Below are 6,898 nucleotides of genomic sequence, written 5' to 3' on the forward strand. Positions count from 1 at the left end.
ATCAAAAACCCCAAAATTTTGAAAACCCAGTTTCAAAAATCATAGAAAATTGATCAATTTTTCATTACACAAGATAGAAAACAAAATATAATGACCAAATCAATCAAGCAAACAAGCCAATTTCATCAATTTATGCTCAATTGAAAAAAAATCCCCAACTCGGGTAGTTTCAAGCCCTAGAAAATTCAATTTTTCCCAATTCAGCAAATTGATCAAATTAAACCACAAAGAGCAGTGTAAGAACATCCCATAACAAAAACCCAATGATCAATTTTGAAAGAATTGATTGAAAACACCAACCCCAATTTTCCATAGGTTCGAAATTCTCCCCAAAATGCATGAAAAAAAATGCATGAAACATGAAAATAAATGAAAAAGGAGGGGCAAAAGAGTCTTACCAGCCTTAGAAGACAAAAACCTTGCAAAAAGTTGAAGGGAAAACAACAAAAAATTGCTTTGAATCCTTGATCGATCGAAGAGAGAGAGAGAAAGAATGTTTTGAAAAAGTTTGAAAAGTGACAAACACGTGAAAAGCTTATGTTTTAACAACCCTCTGAACGATTTTCGATTGATCGAAAAACACGTTCGATCGATCAAAAATTACATTCGATCGATCTAGCATCAATCGAAACAGACAGATCAAACCAAAATTTTAATCGCAATTTCGATCAATCGAAAAACTAGGAAAAACAAATTTTTGAAAAACAAAACATTTTAATGCAGAAACTCCTCAAAGCATAGTATTTTATGAATGAAATGCATGAGTATAAGATGAAAGTTTTTCAAAAACCCTTGAATTTAACCTTCATTTTCCAAAAGTAAGATTTGCAATCAAATTTTCTTCAAAAACACTTTAAACACATTTTGCATCAAAATCAAGGTTCTTTCAATCTCGGATGGTCACAACAAGATCACACACAATAACATGTACCAAGTTTAGCAAAGAGTAACTTGTGAAGTGCGTGCAACTAGCAAAAGCTTGAGATACATGTGAGGTGATAAGTAGATAGTAATCAATCACAATTTTTACAAAATTCATCACATAAATTTAAAAGTGACTATCCCTTAAAGAGTTACATCATATAACTCCCACATTTCCTAGAATAAAAGCTTACAATCATGTAAGTTTCTTGAATTTGCCTCATAATGTACACACCAATTTTATTTGATTTGAAACTTATTAAAATAGTCAAGATAATGTACACACCAATTTTATTTGATTGAGTTAATTATAGTCCAATAATGTACACACCAATTTTAGCATTTAAATCGAGGCTACACCTTATGTTCTTTTTATGCATGTGCTACACTTTCTCGAGCACAAAATCTTAAGATATTCACTAAGGTGTTCATGATTGGCTAGTAAACAGTGGCGAGATGGTTATTTATGTCTTTCTCAACAAGTTCAAGTCCGACAATCATCATGTGATCAAAAACTATAAACATTTTCCCACACAACATGTACTACAAAGCTCAAACTAGTAAAGTGCAATAAATAAGCTCATCCAAGCTGAAACAAGGTACATAGACATGTTATGTAAAAATAAATTGGCCAACCTTGATTTCAAATCCAAGAAAAATAATGCAAAACACATTTTGCTTTCCTTTTCCTTTTTTTTGTTTATTTTGAAAAGAAATAACAAAGACAATCCTAGAATGAAATGCATGAATGTTCTGCAATGCAAATCCTAGAAAGAAAAAAACAAAAACCAACAAAGAAGAATGGTTACAAAGAATAAAGCAATGAAGCATAAGGACCATGTCAGAAAGACTCAATTAGATCGAGCCTTTTGCATCCAAAACTTTTTAGATGCAACTCTAGCATTGGAGTTATTATTCACATTAGAATCCTGAGCAACTCCAGAATTGGAATAAAGGTTTAAAGCCTTTACCAGCTCACCAATAAGTACCACAGGATATTGTGCTTGAGACACAGGTACTTTTGGCTTATTTGCTCGCTTAGCAACTTGCAACTTAAAACAGTTTGGACGAATGTGCCCAGACTTTCCACAAAAATGACAAACCCATGCAGGTCTATCATGCAACTTGCCCTTAGGAGGGTTAGGAGTCTTAGATTTAGATTCTTGAAGATCAATCCTAATTTTCCTAGATAGTGTAACTTCTACAGATTTGACAACCTCACTCACGGGGAGCTTAGAAGAAGGAACAAAGTTTGTGGAATGAGTTTCAGGCTCAGAGATGCTTTCTACAAAACCTAAATTAGTTTTGTCTGAAGGAGACTTTTGAACACTCAACATGTGATCAAGTTTGAAGCTTGCAGACCTATTAGTTTGTTCTCTAGTAACAGACAGTTCAAGTTCGAAATTCTTAACTTTATCAAGCAAAAGCATGTTCTTAGTCTTCATATTATTCAACAATTCATTAGCATCAAACAATTTCACAAGCAGATTTTTCTTATCAAGTTCAAGAAATACAATTTTCTTTAAGGCTAAATCAACACTCATAGCATCCTTTGCAGCAATTTTGCAAAGTTTATTATAGGCTTCTTGCAAATCTGCATCCTCAAAGAGTTCCCCATCAGAAGGGTTCTCCTCAACAGTAACACTTTCATCAACTATAGTAGTAGCAGTGAAAGCAATGAAGTTTCCATTCTCATCACTACTAGACTCATTGTCAGAAACTTCATCATCACTAAGGGTTACAGCCATAGCCTTACCCTTAGACCTCAAGAATGTTGGACATTCAAATTTCACATGACCATACCCTTAACAACCAACACATTGTTGACCCATAGAATTATTAAAAGGTTGACCTACTTTCTCTTTGAATTTTTCAGTGTTATTCACCTTAGTGGGATCATTCCTCCTAAAATTTCTAGGTTCAGCATTGTTTTTACCTCTTACCCTTCTGTTATTGTTTCTAAGAAAGTTTCTAAAGTTCTTTGCAAGATAGACAATCTCTGTAGTAGAGAGTTCATCATCAAATCCATTTACATCAACAGACTTAAGAGTCATTGATTTGGATTTGCTTGTCTTAGGTAGATCCAACTCATAGGACTAAAGAGATCCTACAAGTTCATCAACAGGGATGGAGTCCACATCCTTGCTTTTAGTTATGACAGTTACTTTGGGTCTAAAATCCTTAGTCCAAGATCTAAGTATCTTCCTAACAATTTTAAATTGATCATAGATTTCACTCAAATTATAAGTAGAATTAACAATATCATTAAGCTTAGCATAGAATTCATCAAAACTTTCATCATCAGACATCCTAATGCTTTCAAATCTAGTTGTTAACTACTGCAACTTATTGATTTTAACTGCCTTTGTGCCTTCATGCACAGTTTGGAGAATATTCCATGCAGTGTGAGCAACCTCAACATTGAGATTCTCTTGAATTCCTCCATAGAATCAACATTAAAAATAGCATTCATAGCTTTGCTATTAAAAGCGGCTGCTTCTTTCTGAGAAGTTTTTCCACTCACTAACTGGAGTAATGGGCTTCTCCCATCCGTACTCAATGGAATTTTAGGCTCTTTCATCAATGGATTTCAGGAATGCTTTCATCCTTACTTTCCAGTAGACATAGTTGTTTCCATCAAAGTGAGGTGGGATCACAAGAGAATGACCGTGTTCCATGACAGTAGGGGTCAAGGATCAACTCTTAGATCAAAAGATCTAAACACAAGAGTTAACCCGCTCTAATACCACTTGTACATTTTCAGACCTCTTAAACACAACCAAATTAACCTAATTATTTAGCTAAGTGATTAGCTTAGGTAAATTATGCAGATCTAGATTAACACATATAAATCATATCATTGAAACAGTGCGGAAAATAAATAACACAACGATATGATAACCCAAGAAAACCAAACCGATAAAAAACTTGGGGAGGATTTAACCTCGCTATCCTCAAGGTAAAACGAATCCACTATGAAAGAATTGAAGTTTACACAATAGCGACTTAGACCACTAACATCCTATTGCTACTTCGAGTAGGAAACTTACTACCACGACCACGTGACAGCTCCGAGTCCATGGACTACTTCTTCCTCAGATTCACAGCAAGTACAAGAACTCCCGCTTGTGTATCTTTAAGCTCTTAATGGATCAACTGAATGATCACCAAGCTCTCGACATCAATCTCGATCTTGATAACCCTAAGTATATGTGAAGATAAACACTTTTAGATCTCACAAGAGATTCACATACATAGCATAAACAACAACTGCAACAACCTTTAAAATATGACTAAGGTTTTCACTTTTATACCTAGGGCAAAACATAAAACCCTACACGTCAAACCGAGCTTGGGCTGAGTTGGAAAAATTCTGTAAAAAAACAATCTGCACGAACTTCGATCGATTGAGTTAAGCAAATTTACACAGTAAATCCTGCAGTGCACTCGATTCCAACTTTACACATAAACATACTTTGAGCAAGTCTAAAAACAAGACTAAACGTTTTGATCATGATTTGCCAACATTACAAAATGAAGTTCTAATACATTTAAACCTAAAGTCTTAGAACCCCAACAATCTTTATTCTTCATTTAGAAGCAAAATATGCAAAAATGAAACCTATGCGAAAAAACTGGGTAAAAAGCACTTGGACTGCAAAAGGTCAATCCGAGGAAAAAGTCAACAGTCAACCCTGCTAAAAGTCAACGGTCCACTGCCAGAAGTCAAAGGATGACGCAAGTGACATTAGCGATGACGCAACTAGGGCTGACGTGGTAGAATGACGTCAGCAAGAAGGTAGAGGAGCATGACCTGAAGGTGCAGCGTGTGGGAGCGCGTGGAGATACAACCCAAATGTGTAGTGGCGCGTGGAGGTGCGTGGGGCGCGTAAGCTGCAGCGCAGAACCTTTGAGCGGCGCGTGGGGGTGTGTGTGGTCTCTGATGGCTCCGAGGCTTCCACGATTGTGTAGATCGGCACAAGACGATCTCAGTGGTACTTGCAGAAAATTAATCAGAGCAATATCTGCAGTGGTGAAACTCCTCAACAGCGGCGGCTGCAAACCCAGAACCCAAGGACGACGACTGGAAGACGTTAGAGGTTCAACAGCGAGAGGCTGCGACGGCTGCTATGATGGTGGAAGCGATGTTGAGAATTGAGTAACACCAATAAAGACAAGGCTGCTAAGAAAATGTCAGAGCAATGGATTTGATACTATGTTAGAAATACTAAATTCAAAAATGTTATATTTCCTCGTGAAAAAATATACATGAGTACCTTTATATAAAAGGCATATGAGTGTAGTACAAGAAAGTGTGTTATATAAGTAATCTAGTTGGGCCTAAAGCCCACAACACTATACATGTTAACACCCCGCAAATAGTAGGTGACTGCAAAAAGAAAAATAAATGCAAGGCAATGACTGACTTATGCATGAAATTATGAATGGTAAGCATGCATGTTTGCAGCATATAATGCATACATAATTTGACTGACACGAAATGATAGAGTTGAGCTGTTATGAGTGTGATTAAGGTAACCAAATTAAATAAAACTCAACAAAAAGACCAATTCAAAGTTTCAAACCAAACACGAACATTATTGAATCATTGAATATGGTCATTTTTCTGTTCCTGGGTCTTTGTTAATCCCTTTCATAATATATATGCTAGTGTCTGGTGTATTGTCGCTATAGTTCTTTTGCTCGGAGACATATCATTTCTGTTTAGAACTTAGAAGAAGTGGGTTATGCATTGTCTTTTTCGCTTGATGACAAGCGACGTTGCAAGTTGCAACTCAACTTCTATACAGGGAACTTTATGGCTAGATTCAAGTTATATAACCTTGTGTAATTTAATAATTATCATATTGGATGTGTTGTTCAATAAATCCGGTGTTAGATTTTTTAATTTTAAATAAATAAGTGGTATCCTAGCTTTAATTAATTCACTTTATGCCCATGAGATAGCTCAGAAACCCCATGAGTTATTAGATTTTTTTTGTCTACTGACACCCATTCATGCTCGTATATATCATGATCAGAAATTAATAACTACCTCATCAATAAATCTTCAAATTTCAAGTTAAACTACTTTGAAATAATACACAAAATATTATTTATTGATCGAATGGTAAACTAAATTTAACTAATATGAAATTTCGTATGCTTGTTAAAAAAAAAAACAGAGTTTGTAATATGACAAGGAAACTTATAAAATATTAATCCAACAAAAATTATTAAGTGATGCAAAATTTATATACATATACACATGTGAATCCTACATTGTGTGAGAGGGTATTGATCTCTGAGACTATCTTATGAGAAACTATTTTCCAAAATAGGCCCTCACAGCCTCACTTCGTATTAGATTGGGAAATGAGCAAAATACGTATATTGAAAAGTAATGGTAATAAGGGAAAGGGGTGGGTGAAAGACAAGAAAAGGTTAGGCAGCCCTGCTTTCCAAAATAGGGCCTTCTACAAAATCGAAGTTGGGAAAACTAAACTGAAAATTTATAAGAGTACAAACCCCTGAAGAAATAAAAATCAAGGCTGAAAATTTATCTAAATAAAATGTGTGAATTTTACAGGAAAAAAGAGCAGTGCTAATGATGGTCAAGGTTATTGCTGATCATGGTTTGAGGTGTAGTACAATTTGTAGGAAAAAGTTTGATGTAATGGATACTAGGATGTTGGTTGGAAGTAACTTTCTTTACCAATCAAGGTAAAGATAACTTTTTCAATAAAATTTAAAAATAAAAATAAAAATAAAAAAGGAAGGGGGGGGGGGGGGGGGGTAAAGATAACTTTCCTAAAAACTCCTCTATAAACTAGGAAGTAGGAACCAACCAGAACAGAAGTTTGGAAAATTTGAAAAATGAAAAATGAAAAATAGCGTGAGCAGCAGGATTCGAACCTGCGCGGGCAGAGCCCACATGATTTCTAGTCATGCCCGATAACCACTCCGGCATGCCCAC

The 6,898-nt window shown here is 35.3% G+C and overlaps 1 non-coding gene across 1 annotated transcript; it reads right to left on the bottom strand.

Moving 5' to 3' along the window:
* Positions 1-6,816: 6,816 nt before the first annotated feature.
* On the bottom strand, positions 6,817-6,898 carry TRNAS-AGA (transfer RNA serine (anticodon AGA)). The gene has a single exon. It is a non-coding gene; the product is annotated as a tRNA-Ser (tRNA).

Source organism: Castanea sativa, chromosome 2, assembly GCF_040712315.1.
Source record: "Castanea sativa cultivar Marrone di Chiusa Pesio chromosome 2, ASM4071231v1".
In the NCBI taxonomy this organism is placed as follows: Eukaryota; Viridiplantae; Streptophyta; class Magnoliopsida; order Fagales; family Fagaceae; genus Castanea; species Castanea sativa.